The sequence below is a fragment of the Lutra lutra genome, chromosome 1 (genome assembly GCF_902655055.1).
Source record: "Lutra lutra chromosome 1, mLutLut1.2, whole genome shotgun sequence".
Lineage (NCBI taxonomy): Eukaryota > Metazoa > Chordata > Mammalia > Carnivora > Mustelidae > Lutra > Lutra lutra.
Genome location: NC_062278.1, coordinates 28,739,630 through 28,751,833, shown reverse-complemented (window position 1 = coordinate 28,751,833; position 12,204 = coordinate 28,739,630). Strand labels below are relative to the sequence as shown.

General features: G+C 40.4%; 2 long non-coding RNA genes across 2 annotated transcripts; one reads left to right on the top strand and one right to left on the bottom strand.

The window, feature by feature from the left end:
* Window positions 1-2,811: 2,811 nt before the first annotated feature.
* On the bottom strand, window positions 2,812-6,910 carry LOC125105130 (uncharacterized). The gene is made up of 3 exons (XR_007128818.1): window positions 6,860-6,910; window positions 3,678-3,715; window positions 2,812-3,436 (listed from the first exon to the last, which is right to left on the bottom strand). It is a non-coding gene; the product is annotated as an uncharacterized LOC125105130 (long non-coding RNA).
* On the top strand, window positions 6,898-12,087 carry LOC125105168 (uncharacterized). The gene is made up of 4 exons (XR_007128832.1): window positions 6,898-7,028; window positions 11,451-11,635; window positions 11,823-11,911; window positions 12,028-12,087. It is a non-coding gene; the product is annotated as an uncharacterized LOC125105168 (long non-coding RNA).
* Window positions 12,088-12,204: the final 117 nt, after the last annotated feature.

Here is a 12,204-nt window from a genome sequence, read left to right as displayed (position 1 = left end):
CTGATTCTGTACGTTGATTTTGTATCCTGCCACATTACTGAATTGCTGTATGAGTTCTAGTAGTTTGGGGGTGGAGTCTTTTGGGTTTTCCATATAAAATATCATGTCATCTACAAAGAAAGTTTGACTTCTTCATTGCCAGTTTGAATACCTTGACTTCTTTGTCAATTTGAATACCACTTATTTCTTTTTGTTGTCTGATTACTGTTGCTAGGACTTCTAGTACTATGTTGAATAACAGTGGCAAGAGTGGACATGAAAAAAAATCATATTCACCTTTATCCCATTAGTACCCAACTCAATTCCTGATACACTGTCAATAAATATTGGTTAGTGAATGAATAAAGGAGAATATGTATCGTGAAAGCAATCTGTGAACTATAAAGCTAGAAAGTATTTCTTATATTACATATGGAGAGGTCTTAATGTTAAGTGTGCATTAGCAAACCAATGCAGTATGTAGAAACTGAGTAACAAATGCAGGATTAGAATGACTGTTTATAAATTTGACTAAATATTTTGGAGGTTTTAAAATGAATGAGAAAGTTTCCTAGCCTCAAGCACCAGGAAAAGTCAAAACAAACTTAATCTTTTCGAGATAGAGTTATAAAGAAACCCACTAGGATCCCCTAGGAATAGTATATAATGTGAAGCACTTAGAAAAAATGAACAATATTGATACAGAGTCAGAAATGCTTAGCGGTGCCACTGTCATAATATCATAGTTGTTAATCAACCTCACAATAAATAAGTGTAAATTATAGTAAAACCACAGAGTGGGGCCATTGCTGCCAGTCTGTTGCTAAGAAAGCTAATATGACGTGGGGATACACTTGCATACACCACGAAGCATAAAATGCTGCGGTGGCCCACATGCCGTCTAGAAGCCCAGACTAAGCCAGAGCCACAGAAGTCTTTGTCCCATTTGGGGCTCTATACTTTTTAAGTGATTGCAAAAGTTGGAAATGAACCAGAGAAGAGCAACAAAAAATAATTAGTGTTGGCAAATGGACCTATGGGGAACAAAAGGGAAAAGAACTTGGAATTATTTGAGCTGGAGAAGAAATTGCTGCAGGGTGACCTCATAATCATTTCCAACTGATGAAAGGGTATTATAAGAATAATAGGTGTTGGGGACGGAGGGTGTCAATGAATTCTTTTCCTCCTCACTTCTGGTTTTCAAGTTTCCAGAACCAAATTGAGAACAGACACAAGCAATCAGGTAAGAATTCAAGGGTAGAGACAGCTTTCCTACTCTTAACAGTCATGGTTTCTTGAGCTGGGGATTGTGGCTTGGGGCTGAGACCGAAGTACAGTTCTATGACTTTGCCTACTTTCTTTCCTCCATTCACTGTGCTATTTCCAGTGTTCAACTCCATGAATCTTAACTCAAGGCCCAGGCAAGGCAAGCACTGGGTCTACAAAGCAAGATGCTTACCCACAGGTCGATGGTTGTTTACCATCAACCTCACATGTAGTTCAAGGAAAAGAGAGAACCAAAAGATCAGGGAAGGCAAGAACAGTGATTTGCCCTAATCTTACCAAGAAGGAACACTGTAAAAATAGAGAGAGAGAGAGAGAGAGAGAGAGAGAGGAGAGAGAAAGTGTCCTCCTTTGGTGTTTCTTTTCAGGAAGGGAAGATCAAGTGTTCTTCACTCTATAGCAATAGTGGGGAGCTGAGTAATAGCACTGCCCTTCCCACTCAACGGTTGGAGCCAGTGATCCCCATTTTCTTAATATCCTTGCCAATTTACCAAAAGGAAGATTTCTCTTGAAATCAAGAATGCAGAATATTTCTGAGAGAATGACATAACTCTCTGAAGGAAAGTTTAAAATTTTCTCTGGAGAACTTCTGGCAATTGCAATCATTTGATCAACATGATTCAAAGTGTTATTTCCATGTAACAGTGGTTCCACAGGGTGTTAACGGGTCACGTGAGAAAGAATGTTCTGTGGTCAAATCTGTTTGAGACTCACTAGGTTAAACGAAGTTGAATCACTTTCTGTATTGAAGGTCATAGTTAAGCTTTTAATATTATAATATTTATTGTGAATCTCCATGTTTTCCAGAATCTTTCTTTGTCTCCCTTCAAAGATTTTCTTTTTGGCAGAGCGTATATCTTGGCTTTTGTTTCATAAAATGCGCTTTGGAAAATGGAGCCATAGATGGTTTCATTAACTTAACGTGGAGACAGACAAAAAAATTGGATCTCATCTACAAGCCTCTTCTAGCTCTACTATTTCATGACTAAGTTTGGTGCAATGACTCATCTTATTACAAACTGTAATCACAACCTTTCACCAAGCTTAAACCTAGAAGCGATTGGGGCAAATTTTTAATGGAGATGAAACTTGGACAGTATCAGGCTGACTACCTCTCCTTGGGAGACAGTGTGGTTTTGTACGAACCTCGTGTACTGACCAAAAACATGGAAAAACAGGTAATCTAAATCCATCTACAAATGCTTTCTACGTCTATCTGTGTTGAGCAGCGACGTCATTGTTGCTCAGATGGTTAGTGTAGGGTGTCAGTGAGCTGAAGTTGAATATTGGACAATGCTACTTTATTATTCTGCCATTTACAGTGGTATTATGCCTTGACTTAGGAGGGGCCCAGCCAGAGTGGAGCTAGAAAAGGGAAAATCCACGCTTGCTTCCTCACACGTGACTTTCCCTAGAGAAACATTATAGCTGCTAGAGAAGAAAAGAAGCCCTCTCACAAGGAAAGGATATTATTAACCCAAAGCTCGCCTGGTAGCTGCTGTTTTTATTTTACATAAGAGCCCTGTGACAATTTTCAGATTCTGAAGATATTCCCTTTATTTAAAGTTTTCTGTTCTTTGGGATCATGAAGTGGCATCAGAAACAACAACCTCCGTTCAGCGCAGGGCTTTGGCAGGAAGCGGCTGACAGAAACTGCTTCCATAGGCAGGGAAACGTGCTGAGGCTGCACTTGATGGTCGTGGAAGGAAGACTCTCTCAGCTGCTTTCAGGGTTTTGCAGCTTGGTTGGTTAGTCCAGAGGATGGTAATTAAAAGATCCCTTCAAGGGAAAGAACTGCTTCGAGAAAAATCAAGATTTAGGAGTAAATTAAGAGAGCTTCACAATTCAGGGGCCACACATGGCCTGTCGCCAGGCATGCTGACCGCTGTGTGACTCAGTGGCATACCTGAGCAACTGGGAGAAAGCCCAGAGCCTCATTTTCTTCCTCGTGCAGGGCTCCAAGTTTCTTAAAAGTCACTCCACTGTCAGCATATGTGTGTACCATCTTTTACAAGAGAGCACCGAGACCGAGAGGGCATATTATATTTCCGGCTCTGACGAACTTGTGCTGGCTCTATTGTTTGGAATCTGCCATTTAGACGGAAGATTTATCAGCCACTTTGTCAGGTCTTTCAGGAGGGCTCCCTTGGATGAAGTGAGGAGAACGAGGCATCTGATGGATAAATTCAAAGTCAGATAGGATCAGAGGCGTAGGTAAAGTCTGGCCACACATTAGGAGGAGCCGGGATAGCCAGATCTGCCCTCTGAAGTTTGCCAGAACAAACAGAGCTAAATATACACGTATTTCTGTTGCCCACTAACCCTCAAGCTTCCACCTACTTTGCTTAGAAACTTAATGCTTTCAAACAAAGCTACAGACCAGAAGCATAACACACGTCTCCACAAATACTAACCTTCCTGCACAACTAGAATTCATCTGGTTACCAGTGACCTGGAATAAATGAAAAGAACTGGGTCATGCACTGTCCTCACACAGCATTTTTTTTTTTTTTCAAATAACACAAGCAAAGACCCCCCCCCCCCCACCCCCATCCCCATCCAGGGCCAGGCCAAGAATGTATTAAGGAAATACTCAGAGCTTATTCAAGGAGTTGAGGGAAAGACGTGATTTTTACATTGAGCTATAAATAGATACCTGGATAAAGAAGGAATAAGATGTTGCTTTAAAAAAGCAAATTAATCTTTTCTTCCCCCCCAAAGTCATAATTTTCATAATTAATTCATGACAAGTGCTACAGAATAGTATCCTCCAAAGCCAAGGAAAACCCAAACAAGCTGTCCCAGTAGGAGGTTCTCAGGACTCTCAGAGAAAGAGTAAACATGGCTAAAGAGACCGCAGTTGGCCAACTGTGCCATGTGTAAGGAGAGATGAGGACAAGGGGTAACCTTGGGAAAGACAAACCGGAGGATCACAGTATCCTTCAAGTTCTTCAAGTCACAATCACTGCGATTTTTCATGGTTATGTAAAATAAAGGCAGACCAGGGATGGGCAAAGGAAACGAGTAGGCATTTTACAGAGTAGAACACCCTAAATGGCCAGTAAAAATGGGGTAAAATACATTTTGTCGACCTCAGTAGTTCCTATAAATAAAGTAGCAATGAGATCTCACTCCTCGTTCATCAAGTTGTAAATACAAATGGTTTAGGTCCAGGTGCCCAGTGGCTTGTGGGGAAAGCCATCCTTGTACATTCCTACAGATGTGTGAACTTTTCAGGCTATCCTGGGAGGCACTTTGGCAATATTGCTTAACATCAAATCCACGTCTATGTACACACGCACGTACATTCTTCTGGCTCAACGATCCTACTGGGAGACACTACTCCATAAAACCAAAAACACCAACTATATAAAGATGCCTGTTGCGGGTGCCTGCGTGGCTCAGTCGGTTAAGCCATCATGCCTTGGGCTCAGGTTATGATCTTGGAGTCCTGGGATGGAGCCCCACATCGGGATCCCTGTTCAGTGGGGAGTCTGCTGCTTCTTCTCCCATTCCCCCTGCTCATGCTCTCTCTTTCTCTCTCTCACTGTCTCTCTCGCAAATAAATAAATAAAATATTTTTTTTAAAGTTGCCTATTGCATCATTATTTGTGAGAGCAACAAAACTGGAAACAATCTGAATACTCATAAAGAGGTGAATAATTGAATAAATTGTAGGACATTCATACTAGGGTTTATTGCACAACCATTAACAAAAAAAGTATTAATTTTATCCTAGTCGTCCTTGAAGGATTTCAGCAATGTGTGGCTAGGTGCGAAAAGCCAGATACAGAAAAGTAGGTGACATATGAGTCCATTTTGGAGTAAAATATGTAATGTATTTGCATATGATTGACCAGCAGAAAGGTGTGGAAAGAGGAAAGAAATAGAGGGCAGGTAAATAATGGATAAAATATAAAGCTGTCCAAGTGAAATCAGTCAAATAGAAAAAGACAATACCTCATAATTTCACTTATAAGTGGAATCTACAAAAATAAGACAAATAAAATGAAACAAATTTCAGACTCGAAGATACAGAGAACAGAATGGTGGTTGCCAGAAGGGAAGTGGGTTGAGGGGTGAAATGGGTGAAGGAAATCAAGAGATACAAATACCCAGTTATAAAATAAAGAAGTCATGGGGATGCAATGTACAGCGTGGGAGATATATTCAATAATATTGTATTAACTTTGTATGGTGACAGATGGTACCTAGACTTATTGCGATGATCATTTGTAGCATATACCAATGTTAGATCACATTGTCGTACACATGAAGCTAATAGAATAGTATATGTCGATTATATTTCCATTAAAAATAAGTGGCTCGTGGAATTCGGAGAATCATATGACTATGACCGTATTTACGTAATAAGACACAGGAAGGTATAATAAACAGAGATGTTATGTGTTAGTCGCTGAAACATGAATGGGCCTCTGAGAGGAAGAACTTCAGGTAAATCTCTTTTCTATTCATTGCTGTATTTCTTTTCACAATGAACATGTGTTTTGTTTTGTTTTGTTTTGTTTTAAAGATTTTATTTATTTATTTGACAGACAGAAATCACAAGTAGGCAGAGGCAGACAGAGAGAGTGAGGGAGAAGCAGGCTCCCTTCTGAGCAGAGAGCCCGATGCGGGGCTCGATCCCAGGACCCTGAGATCATGACCTGAGCCGAAGGCAGATGCTTAACCCACAGAGCCACCCAGGCGCCCCTGTTTTTTTTTTTTTTTTTTTTTTTGTTTATTTGTTTGTTTGAGATTTTATTTGTTTGTCAGAGAGAGAGAGCACAAGCACGGGGAGCAGCAGGCAGAGGGAGAAGCAGGCTCCCCGCTGAGCAAGGAGCCTGATGTGGGACTTGACCCTGGGATCATGACCTGAGCTGAAGGCAGATGCTTAACAGCCTGAGCCACCCAGGAGTCCTGAGCATGTGTTTTCTTAATCAGAAGAATTAACAATGATCTATTTCGATTCAAGTAACACTTTTACACAACACCTCACTATTGCTTCTATACAACATTTCACATGGATGAGTATGGATCGTGCAAGGGACCAATGAAGGCAGTGGGAAAAAGGCTGGGGAGAGGAGTGTTTGAGCCAAAGTGTGCATTCTTTTATTTCCTGCACTCTGATCTATTCAAATCTCGTCTCCTGCTGGGGGATTCAGTGCAGAACTAAAATATGATGACTTACTTGGCAGCAACAGAAAAAAGAGCATTTACTCAAATGCAATAGAGATAAGCAATAAGTTTCAGTGATGCATATAGTATGTTCTCTGCTCGCCTGCTGTCCTTTCTTCTCTCAGCAGAAGCTCTACTGGAAATAAGCTCAAACAGCAATTCGCCAAATTAACGAGTCACCTCACTTGTGACCAAATCACAGAGAGATGCTGAACCCCAAGCTTTTGCTTCCTGGAATATATGTAGTTTGAAGAGACTTTACTTAGCAGGGAAAGGGGTGGTCTAGCCAGTTTGAGTTCTCTGGGAGTGAGATGCAGAAACCATCTTTGTGCAGGATACCCACACATAATACCCAAGTTAGCGCTCCCCAACTACCCACCTCTGAAAAACGGCAATACAAAAAAAATACACCTTTTACCTGTCCTTTTGCAGCTTCAAAAGAAGGCAAGATCATAATCGCATAGTAGAATCCTAAAAAAGTTGCAGGAAGAAATAAAGAGACGAGAAGAGAACTTTGATAAAGTACTGGTTGGATAAGCAAGAATTTGATAGAGGATACAGTCGATCTTTACCTCCAGAGGCGAGCGGTATTTACTGTTGGTTTGTGTTTCCTTTCTTTCTCTGGTTGGTTTCCTGATGGTCGGTGCTGGGTACTATGAACAACTCTGCCTCAGTCATTATGCACAGAAATGAATATGTGTCCTTTGGGGTCTTTTGATTGGCTAACATGAAGCAAGTTCCTCCCTTGGGAGAAAGAGACAGCCCCTTGTGAACCAACCCACCAGGAAGATGGGCAGTTTCCCCAAAGGAAAAAAAATACTAGGCAAACCAAAATATTCACTGTTCACTGTATTGAGAGGCTCTTGAGCAGTAGTATCCTCAGTACTATCCTAATGTGACTTTTTATTTATTTATTTATTTATTTTGGTCTACTCTATCTCTTAACATTTTTGGTCCATACAAGCAATGTATGAATGCAAAATAGCTGATATTTTTCCATGGGGATTCAGAGTGAGGATTTTACCCCATACTTTCACTTTGAAAATTATTTCTAGAAGTATCTCTTTATTTGTTTTCCTTGTTGGCCCAACTAGTACTGTTATATACTCTTGGAAAGGTTGACATTTGATTTTTTACCGTAAATCACTTTTGTATGCTATTAGAAAAATCAAATAAAAATGTTACTCCTTAGTACTTTCAGTTGTTGATTAAAATTCTCCAAATAAAATAAAATAAAATAAAGTTCTCCCATAAGATATCTCTCCAAGCAAACACAAAAATGCCTTTCTTTTTCTTTTCTTTTTTTTTTCCAAGGAAAAAAAGACAGTCTCTTTATTTAGCAAATGATGTTTGGAAAACTGAACAACCACATACAGAGGAATGAAACTAGATCATGCTTTACACCATACACAAAAATAAATTCAAAATGGATAAAAGACCTACATATAAGACAGGAAATTATCAAAATCCTAGAGACCACAGGTAGCAACTTAGTGACCTGGGCTGTAGTGACCTCTTAGTAGACACAAGTCTTTCTGTTTTTTTTTTTTTTTTCAAACTCTTTTTTTTTTTTAATAAATTTTATTTTTTTTAAACATATAATATATTTTTATCCCCAGGGGTACGTGTCTGTGAATCGCCAGGTTTACGCATTTCACAGCACTCACCATAGCACATACCCTCCCCAATGTCCATAGCCCCCCCCAACCCCCCTCCCCCCAGCAACCCTCAGTTTGTTTTGTGAGATTAAGAGTCACTTATGGTTTGTCTCCCTCCCAATCCCATCTTGTTTCATTTACTCTTCTCCTACCCCCTTAACCCCCCATGTTGCATCTCCTCTCCCTCATATCAGGGAGATCATATGATAGTTGTCTTTCTCCGATTGACTTATTTCGCTAAGCATGATACCCTCTAGTTCCATCCACGTCGTCGCAAATGAAAAATGCCTTTTCTTTTTGGAAATTCACCTTAGCCATGAGAACTGGTGCCTTTTCCTGACATCAAGCCACTTCTCAACTGCCTATATTTTCTGTTGTTGTGTAACAAATTGCCACGATCTTCACAGCTTCACACAACACACACTTACCTCTCAGTTGTGAAGGTCAGCAAACATGTGGACATAGCCGGGCTTTCTGCTCAGAGTCTCACAAGGCTGAAATCAGGGCCTTGGCCTGACTGGGCTATATTGTGGAGCCTCTAGAAAGAATTTATCTCCAAACCCATTCGAGTTGACATATCCCATTCCTCTGGTTGTAGGACTGAAGTGGCCATTTCTTTGCTGGTTGTCAGCAGTGAACGGCTCTGTTTTCCTACAGAGGACTCTGCCTTTCTTCTGGGCTGGCCCCCTTCCTCTCAGAGCCAGCAATGGGGTCCTGAGTCCTTCTCATGCTTGCGTTTCTGTGGTGTCCTCTTCTGCCGCCATTTGGAGAAAGCTTGCTGCTTATAGGGGTGCAAAGGACTGGATCAAGACCCCCTGGGCAATGTCCCTTTCTTAGAGCCAACCACACCCCTATAGTATAACATAATCGTGTAATTTGATAACTCATCAAATTGGTAGTTTCTGGAGACTAAGGAGCAGGTAGGACATCTTCTGAGACTTTTAGAAATTCTGCCTGCCACCTTGCCTCTTCTTCCTCCTCCTTCCAGTCAGCATTTTAGTCAATGCTTGACGTGTGCCCAACAGGTGCCATGTGGAGGGCTTTCTATGGATTATATTTACAATATCTCTGTGAGTTGGGTACTACCGTCAGTTCCATTTTTGCGTAAGAAAACAGGCTTAGGCAGCAATGTTCCTTGTCCTAGGTGACAAGCCAGCAGAAGGTGATATCAGGATACGAATCCAGGCCTGACTCTTGTGATTTTATTCTTAACTACTTCCCTGGTTACTAGTAACCTTTTCTCCTCCTAACAGTAATCTTTGAAAATAACAAATTATAAACTCTCCTAACAGTAGCCTTTTCTTTTCTTTTTTTTTTTTTTTAAGACGTCATTTATTTATTTATTTGAAAGAGAGAGAGAGCACGAGTGGAGGGAGAGGGAGAAGCAGGCTCTCTGCTGGGCAGGGTCCCAACACGGGGCTGGATCCCAGCATCCTGAGATTGTGAGTTGAGGCAAAGGCAGGCCCTTAATGGACAGAGCCAATCAGGCGCCCCTAGCAGTAACCTTTTTTTCCTTTTTTTAAAAGATTTTATTTATTTACTTGAGAAAGGAGAAAAAGAGAGAGAGCATGAGCAGGGGGAGGGGCAGAGGGAGAAACAGGCTCCCCGCTGAGCAGGGAGCCTGATGTGGGACTCAATCCCTGGACTCCAGGATCATGACCCAAGGCAAAGGCAGGCTGCGGATTAATGGGCTGAGCCACCCGGGTACCCTTACCAGGAACCTTTTAAAATAACAAATTATAGACTTACCTAAAGGTTTTAAAGTTACATTTAGTTCCTATTTGATTATATTTGTTGTATTCAGTATTTCATATGAACAATCTATAATAGACTCAAGTATGTTGTAAACCTAAACAGAATATTTTAATTTTCCATAATAAGTAAAATGTGCTGTATTTGAAATGCAAAAAAAAAAAAAAAAATGTGCTGTATTTGAAATGCAAAAAAAAAAAAAAAAAAAAAAAAAAGAGCCTTTGTCATTTTCATGACAGGCATTTTGAATTGTTTCTAATAGAAGTGGTCATTTGGAACCAGCCAAAGTCACAGTTGCTAGAACACCTTCGTGTGTATATTATTAAAGGCACCACTTCGGACCTCTGGGCAGACCATTCAGAGAAAAGGGGCCCCACTGGGTGTATAACTTAGAAAAAAGCACTGTGTTCTGGGCTGTCACTTGGGGAATGAAATCTGGATGGGCTTTCACTTCTACCCACACCCTTGGCAGAATGCCCTCTGCCTCCCCAGCCCAGGCAACCATAGGCTCAGGCCCGCTCTCAGGCATGCCCGTTCTCCAAGCCCCACCTTGCAAACACCAATGCTCACTTACAAAACTGCCACACACGTTACCCACTCTCGTTATGCACTCTCTTGCTGTGGGCCTAAACTTCTGGCTTGTGCAAGATCAGATATCTTTCCAGTGCCTTCCATTAGATCAAATACTGAAGAGACTGGCCCAAGACGCCATTGGAAATGTTTTACAAATTACACAGCAGCCAAAGAAATGAATTTTATGAGTATCAATTTAGAGAGACTTTTATACCGTTATCTTTGGTGTAACTTTTCACATTAATCTTTTCTATTTTATGGGTTAAGTATGGAAACACCGAGAAGGGAAAAAAGTCAGAAAAATAATCTTTTGGGTATTTCTAAATTGCCCAGTTTACTTTTTATAATCCCGCCTACGAATTAAAACACAAAAGACAGGAATAAAGGATTTGCTGTGTCTCCCATTCAACATTATAAACACTGTCATTCAAAAGTTGGGTTGTTTCTTTGCATTTAGTGTAGAATTTATGAATTCCCATAAACCACTCATATTTCACTTAGCACTCTTTGGAGTCTTTTGAGTACTAAAACGTTTGTTTTAACGCAGCACATTAGTGTCAGAATTTCCAAAGTAAGAGACTAAATTACTCATTGTCTTGAAAGGAAATAATATTTGTTTTCACTTTTATGGCAGAAGCAGTAACAACAAAAATGAAAACCAGACCAAAACAAAAAACTTTAAAAAGTCATTACCTCAGAAAATACATCTCTTTTCCAGCGCCCACAGTTCGTGACTTTCATTTACAGTGTTTTGCTTCAAATCTCAAACTCCACACTAATGGTCAAACATTTGGAATATGAGTCCCCAAGGGCCCGGGTCAAAGTCCAGGCTGACAGCTTGGTTCTGCTGTCCACAGGGCAGCAGTAAAAACTCAGTGACTTGTTCTAACATCCTATTTAAACCTATTTAAAGGTCTGATGTATTGGTTCAAGGTAAACCTTTTTCCAAATTCAACTTTAATTTCGTGACACCAAAAAATTCTGATTTGATGTTTAAATTCTATTTATTTTATAATCCCTCTTTAGAAGCAAGTGGTTCATTATTCCTCTTTGGATTAAACAACAAGCAGAAGACCCACCACAGGACTCACCATAGATGACATCAGCAGCCAAAAGCATTTCACTGCTTAATCATGAAACAGATTCAACATTGAAACAATACCAAAGACTCATTCATTGAAACGGAAGATGCATGCCGTGGTCATTTTGAGGTAGAGAAGCACAGAATTGATTTATCAAAAACCTTAGCTGGGAGAAGTTTGTATCCCGCACTTGACAAAGAAAACAAACTGAACTCATGGATTTGTTGTTTAAGGCCCTTCGCAGAAGCCATAGAAGTCATTTCCTGTGATAGTCCATAGTTAGATTAATCTTCTGCACCTTCTTCATTTGCTGCAGTGGGTGTTCGATAAATATTGATGCTCAGAATACTGACGCAGAAGTTCTGCCAGCTAAGCGCATCAAAGAAAGGCTCAAGGATCCAGAGAGTAAGTAAGGTAGAATAGAGAGGTAAATAAGGTAGTCCAGAGAGTAAATAAGGTAGAATAACCCATTGTGTTAGCATCCACTTGACTAAGGGGTCTAATTCTTTGTTTTTCTGTAGACCAGGTGAACTGGAGGTGGTACCAATTTCCAGATGATAAACATCCAGACCGATAGCCAGTGGACTCATCTAGATTATGCATCTCTACTGATTTAAATCATCAATTAGATGCCAAATATGCATATTGTACTATGAGTGGTTTCAGGCTCGGTCTTTGGGTTTAAGATGCATTCCGTG